A 15,515-nucleotide genomic window follows, 5' to 3' on the forward strand; every position below is an offset into this window, starting at 1 on the left:
AAGTTTATTTAATTTAATTTCAAAAAGGATAGATCTGGAAATAACATTGCTGGGTTCACGTGCTGGAAAAATCGATGCTACGATTTTTTATCTTCTTTCTTTCTACTCCCTTGCCAGGGGCTGGTGTAATAAGTCATTAGGACTGGTAAAGCAAACAACCAGCACCCCGCCTCTCCAGCTTCTCATCTCAACCCCAGGGGCTCTGGTGATGGACAGGCTCGAGGACTCCAGCTCTTCTTTCAACCAGCAGCTCACATTTACACTGAGCAGGGTCCCCCCTACCCCAAGGAAATATTAATAGAACAGTGTTTACCACTTCTCTGGGCCAGGTACTGTTCCAAGTGCTTTATGTGCATGATTTCAAATGAGCATTACTACTCTCCGAAATAGGGATTTTTAGGAAACTGAGGCTTAGAGGAGTTAAATCATTCATACAGGTGATAGATCTAGCACATAAGGAGTCAGGATCTGAATGCAGGTGGTTTAATTTCAGAACTCAGCTGTGAGCAGATGAGGAAAGCAGGTGGAGGTCTGCTCCCAGCTCACTCTGCACTCCTCCTGGGGAGAGGTGGAAGGGAAGGGCTGTAGACCCAGCTGTCCTCAACTTTCTTCAGATTAATTTGTCCGGCAAATACTGTTTTTTGTTCTTTTGTTTGGATAAAAAGCCCGCCTTTGGAGGAAATCTTCCTTTGTCCCTAGGGAAGGCCGGGGAGGTTAGAAGCGCCTCTGCTCTGCCTGGAGCTTTCAGTCTCCAAGACAACCACCAGGCTGAGAGGAGAAGCTCCTGGGCCACAGGGAGGCGATGTCCAGGCACAAAGCTGGTCATGGGCTGCCTGCCTGGACCTCGCTGGGGGCCGGGAGCCTCCACAGGGATCTGGCCTTGCTCCTCCACTTCAGTTTGCCACAGAGAATCCCTGAGATGAGTGAAGTCTTGAATCCAGCCTCAACTTTGAGCATTGTTTGGAAGGTGGCAAGAGTCAATTCACAGAAAATCAATTTGTCAAACGAGCAATACAGTACACCAATTGCTCAATATATCCAGTAATTGAGGAATCTGTCAATGTTTAGTTTTACTCCTGCCTCTGTCCCAGAGGCTGTCAAATCATACCTTAACCTGGGCCTAGGGCAGCCTTCTTTAGCTGCTTTCCCTCCAGAAAGCAGAAAAGACAGACACCTGCAACTGTAGAGAAGACACAGTGTGCTTAAGAAGAGGCCCATTTGAATTTAAAAACGGCAGCAGGATTAAGGGCAAATAATAATTTTCCTTAACAAAACCTCAGTGAATTCAGTGAGTCGGTAATTTGATGAGTTGAAGGAGGACCATTTCGTCCTCAGTTCCTTGGGCAGTTACTTTCACATGCCTCAGACCAAAGTGCCCCAACAATGACCAAACTACCTCTGTGGTCACCTGGACAAAGCTCCTTCTTGACCTCTTTGATTTGAGCACTTCCAGTGCCAGTGAACTCACGACCCAGTTGTTGGAGGTTCTGATGTTTAGAAAGTGGATTCCTCAAATCAGCTGATATCCAGCTCTCTGGAGCTTAAACACATCCTGCAGAGTTTTGCCTTTAGGGGCCTATGGAACTTTTTATGTGTGAGAAGCCAGGCAAGGGTCCAGTATAAAACGGCATGAAAATAATTAATCTTCACTGAAGCAATATATGCATGTGGCTAAAAATAATTGACCCATCAACTGGGCTAATTATGAAAAACAATAGTGCCCCATCTCTCCCTTCATTTTTCCTAGTCCTCTCCCCAGAGGTGGTCACTTTTATTTAAGGAAAAACTTAATTGAAGTATAACTTACAAACAGAAAAACACACATATATCATAGGTATGTGCCGATGATTTTCTCAAAGTTAACTGTCTTTAACCAGCACCCAGACCAAGAAGTGAAAGAATAATGCACCCCAGAAACCAGCCCCCACCTTCCAAAGTCAGCCACTATTTTGACCTCTCACACCATAGAGTACCTAGAAGCCACCAATTTAAAGCTTTCTGTCTTTAGTTCCACTGGTAGTTACTTCCACATGTCTAAATGATATAATTACACAGTTGTTCTTGATTAATTCATCCTTAGACACTGTCTTTTGACTTCCTCCCATGATAAAACATTTAGTTTCCTCATAGCAGCCTCTACATTCCGGCTTCTTTTCTCCAAATAGAATTGAATCACGGTTTTCAGTTCCTCATTACTCATTGGTAATCGCTGCAGTTTCAGCCTCATTCTAAAACTTCCATTTCTTCTTTCATCTACCATCAACAATAGCATTTGCCTCCTCATTCCCTCTTGGTCCCCACAACCCTTCCAAGTGCTTTGTATCTTTTATTTTGTTAAATTGGATAACATTTATATTTTGTCCTGTAACTGTAGGTAAACCTGTGGGGTTTGTCTATAGGTTGATCTAAAATATTAAACACAAAAAATCATCTTTAAAAGTTTTTTTTTTTTTTCTTTTTTTTACAGAATCTCACCGTGTCACCCAGGCTGGAGTGTAGTGGCACAATCTCGGCTCACTTCAACCTCCGCCTCCCAGGTTCAAGGGATTCTCGTGTCTCAGCCTCTTGAGTAGCTGGGACTACAGGCATCTGCCACCATGCCCGGCTAATTTTTTGTAGTTTTAGTAGAGATGGGGTTTCACCATATTGGCCAGGCTCATCTCAAACTCCTGAGCTCAGGCAGTCCACCCACCTTGGCCTCCCAAAGTGGTGGGATTACAGGCATGAGCCACCGTGCCCAGCCAGGAGATTTTCATAATGTTATTCATTGCAGAACCAAGCAGCATCCTCAGATTATAGGTCCTTCTCTGTGAGTTCGATGTCATGCCTCTTGTGCCACTAAATATTCTTAGAGTCTGCAGCACCATTCTACATATTTTCACATTCTTCCTGTAGTGACTGCAAGAGGGAGGGACCCATGAATGTCAAGTAAACGGCCTGAAGCTTTTGGTTTTAGCAATACCAGGATAAAACTCACATATGTTCTCCATATTGGTGGCAGTCTTGTGTTCTGTTTTTATTAGAACCAACCCTGATTGGAGTGTTTGCTTTTACACCAAGATTTCTGAAGGGCTGGTCCTCAAATGAGAGGCAGCATTTACCTTTAAGATGACTTAAATACTTGGGCAGGTGATGTCAAAAGTCTATGGGTTCTTAATTGCAGGTAGTCATAAAATTGGTAGCTGATTGATTTATGCCAGCACTCAGTTTTAGGAAAAGGGTGGCTCGAGTGAAAAATACAGTATGTGAAGTGGTTTAATTTTTTTTGGATTACCCTTTACCAGGTAGCGTGTAATTGTATTAGTAATCAGAGTCCTTCAAGCAGAATCTCAAACAAAGGATTAGTGGGAAGGAAGATGGAAGAATGCTGACTTCACAATAACTCACCGCCTTCCTAACGTGATTATATAAATAAATTCAAGCAATATTTTCCAAGACGCTGGAGCCTGATCGTAAAGGCGTGAGGGGGCCTGGGGCCTCTGCATGGCCCCTGGTTGGTGGGCAGTAACTGATTGCTGTGGTTGCGAAGGGCAGTCCCCAGGTGGTGAAATATCCAATATCTCTGAATTATCTGTCAGCACTCAGAAATTATTGAAGCCATGCAGACTTCTCCAGTGGGGAGCAGGAACATCTTGGCTTCATTTGGCTAAACAATGGGGCTAAAATGGAAACGCCCCTGCTGTGACCTCCCCACCGGCCCATTGAGGTCATCTCACTAGCCTTCAGCCGTGGGAACCATGCAGGGCCAGCTCTGGACACTGCTAACTTCTTGACCCCCTGAGCCAAGGAGTCCTTGGAGCTGAATTTCAGGCTCCTATCTCACCACCAGCAGGGGATTAGCTAATCCATCCTGTTTTGTTCTTCCCGTCCACATCGACAAAGGCGGCAGGTACGATCCTCCCTCGCTGAATGAAGCGAGGTCTGGAAGACACATCAGAGAGCAGTGACATGCTGTCCACATTGTCTGCCCGAGAGTCTTTGAATCGCTGTTTTCACTTAAGCCCCAGCACTGCCTTTGAGGCCTCAGTCATTCCATTTCTGTTTTGCCGAGCTAGGCATGACACAACAATGGAGCAAGACACTTTCCTCCAGGTTCCCCCAGACGTCTGTCCAGTTGCTTGAGAGAATCGTTAAAATTCCAAGTGCTTCTTAGCTGCTTTCAAAATAAGTCATGGGGCCGAGCATGGTGGCTCACGCCTGTAATCCCAGCACTTTAGGAGGCTAAGGCAGGTGGATTTCTTGAGCCCAGGAGTTTGAGACCAGCCTGGGCAACATGATGAAACCCCATCTTTACAAAAAATACAAAAATTAGCTGGGTGTGGTGGCACACACCTGTAGTCCCAGCTACTAGGGAGGCTGGGGTGGGAGAATTGCTCAGCCTGGAAGAGGAGGTTGTAGTGAGCTGAGAACGTGACACTGCACTCCAGCCTGGGTGACAGAGCGAGACTCCATCTCAAAAAATGTCATGGAATCCAGGTTACAGGAAGCTCTGGACCATGGAACTCTCCATGGGAGGTGGATACTAGGCCTAGGGGATTTTGGCAATGGATATCACCCCCAAGGACCGGGAGTGATGGATGTCAAAGTTGCCCAGCAAGGCTTGAAAGCCAACCTTACTAGCTGTGTGCAAGCCACTTGATTTCTAAACCTCAATTTCCTCATCATTTAAACAGGAATAATTACAATTACATTAGTGTAGGGACCCCATGAAACGATGAATGGGGCAATGATTCGCAGACTTTATACAAAAGTGAGGGGTTGGTGTTACTTACCTCTTTTGCCGTGCTCATTGGCATATAGGCTGAGGGTTGATCAAATGAGTTTCCTTGGGGCCCCTGATGAATTTGGCATTTTCTGGCTTTGTTCATTCAGCTCTCTGCCTGGAATGTTCTCATCTCCCTCCCTGCCTGATTTCCATCCAAAGCTTGTGGATTGTCCATAGCATTTCCTTGGTCTTCATGGAACAAGACCTTGTTCAGCCTCTAATATCCCAATACCTTTGCCTCCTACAGCCCTAACTCGGCGTGATATCTCTGAGCACAGTGGCAACCACTACATTGGTGGTTGCATTGCATCTGATGCTGGGAATGCCTCCAAAGAGAGGCCCAAATGAAGCTGGCAGGAGTGGCTCTGTCAGTCTTTGCTGAAGAATAGGAATCATCATGAATGTGAGAACTACTTTAGGGCAGAGATAGAGATTTACCACCCAGTTGCTGGGTCACCATTAGTTTAAGTTAGCTATTTAAATGGAGGCCTTCTGTGTCCAGCCTGCACTTGCATGAAGCTGAGAGCTGTGCCTCCTTACAATTTTTACCCAAGCACTTCACTTACCTCACCCTAGCCCCAGCTCTGCTTTTCTGTGCCAGAAATGCTGGGGAATTCAGTGACAAACAGTAAGATACAGTTGTTGCCTTCGGGATACTTGTCGTCTCCTAGGAGGGACTAAGCAGGACTAAGCAGGCATATTAGCATAAATAATAAGAAATTTCAATTTAGTTATTTGTGCAACAACTATTTACTGATCTTTATTCCAGGCACTTGCTAGACACTGGATTCAGGATGGGATGGGCTCAGTGCTGTTGCGCTTGCGGAGCTCACGGCCCAGTCGGGGAGATGGACCTGTGCTTGGACAGTTCAAGTCGAGTGTGATGAGCACTGTGGTAGGGATGCGCAGGGGTTTGGGAGAACACCAAAAAGACAGTGCAGAGTTGGGAAGTCAGGGAGGCTTCTCAGAGGTGGCAGCATCCAGCTGAGATCCAACAGGAGAGGAGTTGGCCAGACAAGCTCCTCTTGGTAGGTAGATAAGAGAGCAAAACGAAGACAATTTGGTATTGCTAGAGCTCAGAGTAGGATGGGTGGCAGGGATGGAAAGTGTGGTGAGTCATCTAAGGAAACCTTGAAATTACCCTGTAAAATCCTTGGAATTATCCGGTAAACTTACAAGATTGTTGTTATCACGTTCACATTACAGATGAAGAAATGAGGTTGGGTAGCTTGTCCAAATCACAGAGCTAGCCCTGAAATTTTGAGCTTGACTGGTCCAGTTCCAAACACCTTGCCCTTGGAGGGGTGTGATAGCATGGCCTGGGCTGTCTGCTTCTACTGCCAACAAACTATGTGACATTGAGCAAGTTAATTAACTGCTCTGTGCTTCAGATTCCTCAGCCACAAAAATGGGGATGCAAGTTAATATCTACCCCACAGGGCTTGGTTTTCCGAGGATTAAACAAGTTAATACATGTAAAGAATTTTGTAGACAGTCTAACACATAGTAAGGGCCCAATCAATATTAGCTATTATTATTAGGGTGGATGAGAAAGGAGAGAAACTAAAGAGTCACATCTCAATTTGGAGTCCTTTGCAATTGTGGGGCTGAGAGGTATTGGCATAGAGGGTGAAGAAAAGGGTAAGTGTGTAGATAAAATGCCATATTCCCTTCTAAAGCTGTTAGTCTAGAGACAGCCTCAGCCACCTTCTGGCCTTGGTTTCTTTGTCTCTTTCTGCTGCCCGCAGATAGGAGGGGACGAACGTGTGCTGCCTTGAGAAGTGTTGGTGCTCCTGATAAAAATATAGATTTCTTTTGCGAGCTTCAGAAAACCGCATCCCAGTGGGCACTGCAGTATTGACTGACCTGCTGGGACGTGTGGTTGCCAGGAGCAATGCAATCAGCTTCTTGGCCCAGTCCTTCTCCCTGTGGCTCCCAATGACTCTATTTCCATCCAAGTGCTTTAGGGCCCTGTCACTTCCCAGTACTTTCTGTTTTCCTTCCCTGGAGATGGGGAGCCAGATGCTACAACCTGCTCAGAGGCAGGGTGGATGGAGGGGTTAACCAGGGACTCCCGAGCTGGGTGAGAAGGAGACAGCTGGTGGAGCGCCGTGCACCCTCTGTGAGTCAAGCAGCTCCAGCTTCGGTGGAATCTGTGGGCACCGAGAAGAGGCGCCACCCCATAGCATCCACTGGTCCCTCCTCTTTCAGGCCTTGGTGCTCTCAACCTGGCTGGTCATGTCTTTGGGCAACTTGCCTGACCTGTGTCTGTTCACATGCTGGGGACTGTGGTAGAAAAAGTTCAGAGAAAAGAGAGAGTCAGCAAGGTTTGAGGATGTTAGGGGAGCTTTGGGGAAGAGGGTGGTGAGGAGGGTAGAGGGAGGTTTTCTGGAAAGAGAGGGAGGGAGGGACAGGTGCTGCAGTGGAGGGAGCATCGGACTGAGCTCTAAACACTCTGATGGAATCCTCTCCATCTAGTGTCCTCACTGCATTCCCAGAACTAGCACAAGGTCAGAGCAGGAGTGCACCAGAGTCCAAAAATGAGTGAATTAATGCCAGGGTTGGAGATTTGGGTTCTAGTTTTAGCTGTATCATTACCTTGATTTGTGACCTTGACAATTTATATTCACTTTTAGAACTGGGGGTGTGGCCAATGCAACATAAACCACAAGACCTGAGAGTGGGGATGATAGCAGGTCCCCCAAAGAAAAACTGGGGGTCAGGAGGGTGTAGTGGCTCACGCCTGTAATCCTGGCACTTTGGAAGGCTGAGGTGGGAGGACTGCTTGAGGCCAGGAGTTGGAGATCAGCCTGGTCAACATAGTGAGACCCTATCTCTACAAAAAATTTTAAAAAGTCATCAGGCATGGTGGTGTGTGCCTGTAGTTCCAGTGACTCGGGAGGCTGAGGTTGGAGGATTGCTTGAACCCAGGAGGTAGAGGTTGCAGTGAGCGGAGATCATGCTACTGCACTCCAGCCTGGGCAACACAGCAAGACCCTATCTCTCTCCACCAAAAAAAAAAAAAAAAAAAAAAAATGGTGTCATTACGAGAGGCAGGAGAATGGATGGTAGGAAGGCCTTTGCACACACACACACACTGACTCTCACACACACTTACACACATAAACTCACTCACACACACACACACTCACACACACACATAGAGGGATGATTGTTCAGTGGTTCATTTCTCCCTATGACTCTTCCCACATCCCTCACAAAAGCCAAGTTATTCACAGCAATAACCATGGGTCAGTGCATTGTTGGAGGTTCTGAGTAGAAATTGGGACTCCAGCTTCTCAGCTCAGTAGTGGGGCTTCTTCACACCACCCTGGGATAGATGCTTAAAGTCCTGCAGAATCCTGGAGTATGATTTTTCAGGACCTGATAAGATTCCAGAGGGGAAAGAAGGGAAGATGCATTGACTGACTAATGTGTTCATTCACTATCAAGCATTCCCAAGCATCTTTTCCTTGTCAGGCTCTGGGGTTGATTACGGAAAGTACATAAGTCAGTGCAGGCTACATTATGTTGGCATAACAAGCATCCTCTCATCTAAATCTCCAAGCCTACTAACAACGAAGATTTATTTCTTGCTCATGCTGTGAAATCGCAAGTTGGCTGAGGGTTTATTGTTCACCCTTCCTATGGGGTTGAGCTCATAGAACAGCCACTGTCTGAAATATTGCTCTCCTTGTGGCAGGAGAGTAGAGCGGTTGAGGCACAAGCTGCATTTCAGGGGTAGAGGTGAGTGAAGTGGGGAGTGGGGAAGGGTAGGTCTGGTAAAGTGGGTGGAGGCTTGATGGTGAACTCCTTAAGGAGTTCATGGTAGGAGTTGGACTTCATCTTGTAGACAGACCTTCCTCAGAGCTGGCCTCACCTCTAAAGTTGAACTTGAACTTTCCCTTTTGGCATCCAGGATGAGAACAGGTGCCAGCTCAGGACAGGCCCATGGTCCTGGGGAACTCCTGGTCACAATTTCGCACATCATCAGATCCTGCCTTGGTGTGGTCTGACCTGGAAAATCTATGTCACGGAGGAGAAGCCGTTTAGAAGAGATAACTGGAATGTGCTCTCAGTTTAGATTTAAGCTCTCACCATCTCACCAAAATTAAGTGCCAAGTGGTTATTAAACAATACATTTGTAGAATTCTGACAACTGTGTAAGAACCGTTCTTCTCCTACAGTGAATATTTTCCCGTAAATAAACTTGTAATACTCCACTGGCTTTTAATTAACCTACTCGCCTTTAAACCCATTTATCTTTTAAAAAGATGGTTGTTCCATGTGCAATATGTGTCAATAGATAATTAAAATGTTTTTCTTAGAGAATGAACAGGGAGATGTGATCTATGCATTTCAGAACCTTGTTATTAAAAATGTTATTTATTGAAGTTTAACACCTGTTACTAGGTAACCATATAGTGACCGTGTCTCTTTAATATCCAAATTAAACTGGCACTGCAGACAGAATGTGAGATGTTAGCAAATCTCTTGGGTCATAATTAAATAATACAAGTGACAAACGTTCAATTCTTGTTTAGGAATCAAACACCACGATGTGGCTTCCTTATAATCAGGAGGTGGGAGGGCGTGTCCTTGTTGTTCTGGGAACAGCCTGGCTGTGTCGCTATTTCAAACACAGACATTTTGTGTTTTCCATTGCAGCAGTTTCTTCTAGAAATAATAGCTACAAAGTATTTTGGGAACCTCAGAAGAAAAGATGACGTGAAACTGCTTTGGTGAGTGGAGACTTTTCCAGAACTAGCAGCTGACCCAATCCCCACTCACGGAAGTAGACTTGTGGTCTGGTGGTCTCTACTCTCAGAGAGGAGTCCCCACCCACTGGAAGCAGGCAGCCCTGGCAAAGGGGCTCCTGCCTCACTGGGCTGCCCCCGTCTACCCACCCTGAAGAAGCTTCATGCCCACACCTCAGTCTAAAGATGCTGCTTACTATTTCATTTTCCATTTGCCCCATTATGATTTGAATTGTGTCCCCTGAAAGATGTCAAAGTCCTAACATCCAGCACCTATGAATATGACCTTATTTGAAAATAGGATGCTCAAGTTAAGATGAGGTCATTAGGATTACCCTCCCCCGACATCTAACGTAACAGTGCCCTAGTAAAAAGGGGGCATTTGGGATTAGAGACAGGCAGGCACACAGGGAGAATATCATGGGAAGGGGAAGGTGTTGCTGGGAGTGGTGCAGCTGTAAGCCAAGGAATGCCAAAGATGCCCAGAAAATCCCTCTCAGTGAGGAAAGAGGCAGGGGACAGGTTCTCCCTCACAGCTTTGTTTAGAGCCAGCCCTGCTAGCACCCTGAGCTCAGACTTCCGGCTCTTGAACTGTGAGACAATACATTTCTATTGTTTCAGGCTGTGGTCCTTTGCTACAGCAGGAAGTGAGTCCACCCGCTGACAAGTAAACCTCACACTCTGCTCCTCCTGTCAGTCCTCCCCGAGTTCTTGGGGGACCATCACCTGGAGACCGGAGGAGCAAATCAAAGTACTTGGCCATTTAAAGGGACAGGGTACACTGACGTGGGGTGCACAAGGCAGTCGATTTGGGTTATGGAAGAAGATATTATAATACATTATTTCCTTATCAATTCCCATCTTTGTGTATATTTTATCATGTGCAAAACATAAGCATTGTAGTACATGTATGTGACTTATAAATAAACCTGTACTCATATTAAGGGGAGGTCCATGCTCAATAATTATTTTGTTTTGTTTCATTATATTTATTTTTTTTAGAGATGGAGTCTTACTCTGTTGCCCAGGTTGGAGCACAGTGGCATAATCATAGCTCAATGTTGCCTCAAATTCCTGGGCTGATGCAGTTTTCCAACCTTGGCCTCCAGAGTAGCTGGGACTACAGTGAACCATCACACCTGGCTACTCAATAGCTTTTGACTGATAGAGGTGTGTGATCAAACAGGTGGGAGGCCACAGTTCCAACAGAGGGAGTCAGTGTTGGAAAATTAGAACAGGTGACTCCTGGTGAGGCAGATTTCAGGTAAAAACCAGAGAAGGGATTTTAAAACTCAGATGAGAGATCTCAGGAATGCAAAAGAAGATTCAACAAACAAAAGATTGGTGACGAAGGGGCAGTCCTCCCCTCACACTGCAACAGAGACAGATCCTGCGCTTACTTATGATGTCATCACACTTATCACAATTTGTAATGCCCTGACCTCCTTCAGGGAGGGGCCCTGATTGTCTCTCCTGGAGGTCCCCCACGCCCCTCCCCACACCTGTCCATGGGAAGCACAGGAAGAGGACAACGAGGCCCTACCTAGAGGGAGCTGCATTTGGCCTCAGTAGGGTATGAGCTCTGGACCCAGAACATAAAGACTCTTTCTCTTTTAGCCACCCCATCCTGGGAGTGACAGGAGAACTGCCAGTCAGGGGAGGCAAAAAGGGACAGAGTGAGAGAGAAGCGAGAAGGCAGAATGCAAAGGGAGAGGTAGGTAAACAGAACGGTGTAGGAGGACAGTGTCGGAGAGGCAGAGCTAGAGATGGTCAGTGAGGGCTGACAGTGGAGACTGGAAGGCAGAGCAAAACAAAGAGACAAGTTCAACACTGCCGAACGGTCGGTCATTTGGTCATTCATTCTCATTTCAGTTATGTCTAGGGCTTTGCTTCTTCATGATTGCAATCCGTATCTTGTTCACTCATTTGAATAAACATTTATGCACAGACATTTACACCTGGGCATCTGGAGCATTATATTATGCATCCCAAGCTGCACCCTTGTCTTAGAAAAGGGCATCATTTGGGGGGATCCTGAGGCAACAGTTTTCAGGCTGTGGAAGGGAAACTCTGGGTGTCAGCCATGAAGCCACCCATGCAGGTGTCCTGGTCCCTCTTCCCCTGGGAAGCTGAGAGTAGATCCTCCCCTAGCAGGGGTTCTTCCTGTCCTATAGCTGCCTTGATTCCAGGAGAGAGGAGAAAAAATGCAGAAGGGCTCGGGATGCCTCCCTTTCTCTCCTCCCTGTGTTACCATAGCATCTCGTTTCCTTGGTTACCAGTGGCCAAGGAAAGGACACTGGTAAGTGCAGGATTTTGATGGAGCTCTCTAAAGAGAGATGTCAGCAAGGACCTTGTCTCTTTTTAAAGCACACACATTCTGAGAGGTTGCTCAAGAATGGGTGTGGGGAGAGAATGGGGCAATTCCTTATGAAGTTGGAATTTAGAAATTTCATCTCACTTGATAGAAATGAGCACTTAAAAGACAACTCTGAGAAATCAAAGCCAGGGAGACCTTAACCAGCTTTACACATTGCTGGAGATCTAGAATGGGCAGGAAGACCAACATGCTAATTAAGAAATGATTTCTGCAAATGCTCACTTTTTCTGCAAATGGCTCCTAAGTTGGATTAGCTCAGTAACTCTGGCCTGCTGCTTCCCCCTGATAACTAAGCATCCATGGGGACCATGGGGGATACGCTGTTTCTGCTGTGAGCATCTTGGCATCAGCCTTGAACTTTCCCCAGAAGCCACATGAGACCTGTGAAACTTCTCCAGGGATCCTTTGGGTGTTTTGTGGGGTCTTGTTTTTGTCATTTTTTATTTGTTTGATAACTAAATGATGTTAAAGACAGCAGCCTTCAATTCCACTCATTTTTAAATTATACTTTAAGTTCTGGGGTACATGTGCAGAACGTGCAGTTTTGTTACATAGGTATACACAGGCCATGGTGGTTTGCTGCACCTATCAACCCATCACCTACATTAGGTATTTCTCCTAAAGTTATCCTTCCCCTAGTCCCCCACACCCCAACAGGTCCCAGTGTGTGATGTTTCCCTCTCTGTGTCCATGTGTTCTCATTGTTCAATTCCCACTTATAAGTAAGAACATGCGGTGTTTGGTTTTCTGTTCTTGTGATAGTTAGCTGAGAATGATGGTTTCCAGCTTCATCCATGTCCCTGCAAAGGACATGAACTCATCCTTTTTTATGGCTGCATAGTATTCCATGGTGTGTATGTGCCACATTTTCTTTATCCAGCCTATTATTGATAGATATTTGGGTTGGTTCCAAATCTTTGCTATTGTGAATACTGCCACAATAAACACACATTTGCATGTGCTTTTATCATAGAATGATCTATAATCCTTTGGGTATATGCCCAGTAATGGGATTGCTGGGTGAAATGGTATTTCTAGTTCTAGATCCTTGAGGAATTGCCACACTGTCTTCCACAATGGTTAAACTAGTTTACGCTCCCACCAACAGTGCAAAAGCGTTCCTGTTTCTCCACATCCTCTCCAGCATCTGTTGTTTCCTCACTTTTTAATGATCGCCATTCTAACTGGCATGAGATGGTATCTCACTGTGGTTTTGATTTGCATTTCTCTAATGACCGGGGTGATGAGCATTTTTGCATATGTCTACTGGCTGCATAAATGTTTTCTTTTGAGAAGTGTCTGTTCATATCCTTTGCCCACTTTTTGATGGGGTTGTTTTTTTTCTTGTAAATTTGTTTAAGTTCTTTGTAGATTCTGGATATTAGCCCTTTGTCAGATGGATAGATTGCAAAAATTTTCTCCCATTCTGTAGGCTGCCTGCTAAAGGGTTAATCAAAATATTATTTCCCCTGATAAGTTTTTCCTGACTTCTCTACCCAAGTTAGGCACCCTTCCTTAAGAGCTCAAAGAGCTCCATGAATGTTTCATCATTTACTACATTGTTTACTTATTAGATGATTACTAATCTGTTTCCTCCACCTGACTTTGGAGTTTTCTCATTTTTATGTTTTTTTCTTCACAGTGTTTTATTTTTGGAGAAAGAGGTAACACATACAAGTGTTTTAAAATAATTAGATCAATAGAAAGAAGTATATAATGGAAAGCCTCTTCAATTTGGAGACCCTCATTCCGTGTCTTCCACCCCCTGCCCAGGGGCAACCATTGTTTCAAATTCTTATGTATTCTTCCAAAGGGTTAATGCAGAAATGATTCATTTTTCTGCTCCACTTCCTACTCCTTCTTGAGCCTCTATCTTCTTTCTTCCCTCTCCCTGTAACACAAATGATACAATATGACACCCTATCTTCTCATTACTCTTAACAAAATTAATCTATGTTGAAGATATTATCCTATCAGTATGTATAGAATGGTTTTATTTTTTAAAACCACAGCATAGCATTCTACTGTAGGGGTCTCCCTCTGTTATCCATCCTGGGTTTCCAAAGGCCCCCATTGCAGAGCCTAGTGTATAGTAGGTGATAAATAAAAATTTGTCAAATGAATGAATGAATAAAAATTATCTATGCCAAGAGAGATTTTATTTACAGCATCAGGAATATGGAAAGACCAACCGCCTGAGAAACACTTTTCCCCCGGAAAGTGAGATATATATGTATTTGGCCAGGGTGGTGTGAAGGAATACCAGTGGACCTGCTAGGGAAAGTGAAAAAAGAACAAAAGGGCCATAAATGGAACTGGACATAAGAGCCAAGCTTGTTGGGACTTTTATTTGTATTTATTTATTTGATGACAGGTGGCCTCTCAGCTGGTGTTCTGTGGATACTGTTTATTCTTTAAAAGGGCTGGCCTTTTGAAGTATGGGGCCTGGATTTGTTCCTTCTCTCTGTATTTTGGGGCTGGGGGCAATGTGAGAGCCCTCTTTGGCTTTTGTCCCTGGCTCGCTGCTAGCCCTATGCAGCTGACAGGTTCAACATGAGGCTGGGCTCCTTGGAAAATGGTGTAGGGCATTCCAACTGGCCTCACATTTAGGGTCACCTGTAGGTATTCCAGGTGCATGGAACTCCTGAAAATGGGACTCCCTTCTCCTACTTTCTTTCAGCCCTAAAGCTAATTGTTTAGGGTGATCTATGTACAGTATAGGTTTCCCCCTTAGAGCCTCTTGAGTTTAATCCTCACCTGTGCCTGCCATTATTGTGTGCCCACTTCGAAGCAAACACGGATATCCAGGCAGCTTGACAGAGACTGTGGTCGCTGCAGGAGGTGGCAGAAGGGGGTGGTGTAGGAATTCAAATGAAGACTCAATCTATATATGTACATATATAGATATATATGCTTATAGATACTTATGTGTACATATAGATATATGGGTAGTTTTATATGATCAAATGTTATATTATTTATATTACTTATATTATAATATACAGATCTGTGTATGATATACAAATATATCATATATGTGTAATTTTATATTATAAAATGTTATATTATAATTTATATTACACATTAATCTATATATTACATATATTATTATATAATATATGTATTAATGTATGTGTGATGGAGATTAATATATAGATTAATCTGTATACATTATATATCATCTAACTATATATCATCTATATATCATCTATATATATCATCTATACATATACGTGTGTATATATATAGGAGTTTTTTTTGAGATGGAGTCTCACTATTTGCCCAGGCTGGAGTGCAATGGTCTCGTCTCACTGCAACCTCTGCCTCCTGCGTTCAAGTGATCCTCCTACCTCAGCCTCCTGAGTAGCTGGGACTACAGGCATATGCTGCCATGCCTGGCTAAGATTTTTTTTTTTAACTGCTTTTGGTAGAAACTGGGTCTCCCTGTGTTGCCAAGGCTGGTCTCAAACTACTGAGCTCAGTTGATACTCCTGCCTCGGTCTACCACAGTGCTAGGAGGACAGGCATGTGCCACTTTGCCCAGCTTGAAGACTCAATATTAGTGGTGCCTTGATAGTTGATGGAGTAGAAAGGGCCTCCAGAGGCTGCGCTACCA

This window comes from Chlorocebus sabaeus, chromosome 5, assembly GCF_047675955.1.
Source record: "Chlorocebus sabaeus isolate Y175 chromosome 5, mChlSab1.0.hap1, whole genome shotgun sequence".
NCBI classification, from domain to species: Eukaryota; Metazoa; Chordata; class Mammalia; order Primates; family Cercopithecidae; genus Chlorocebus; species Chlorocebus sabaeus.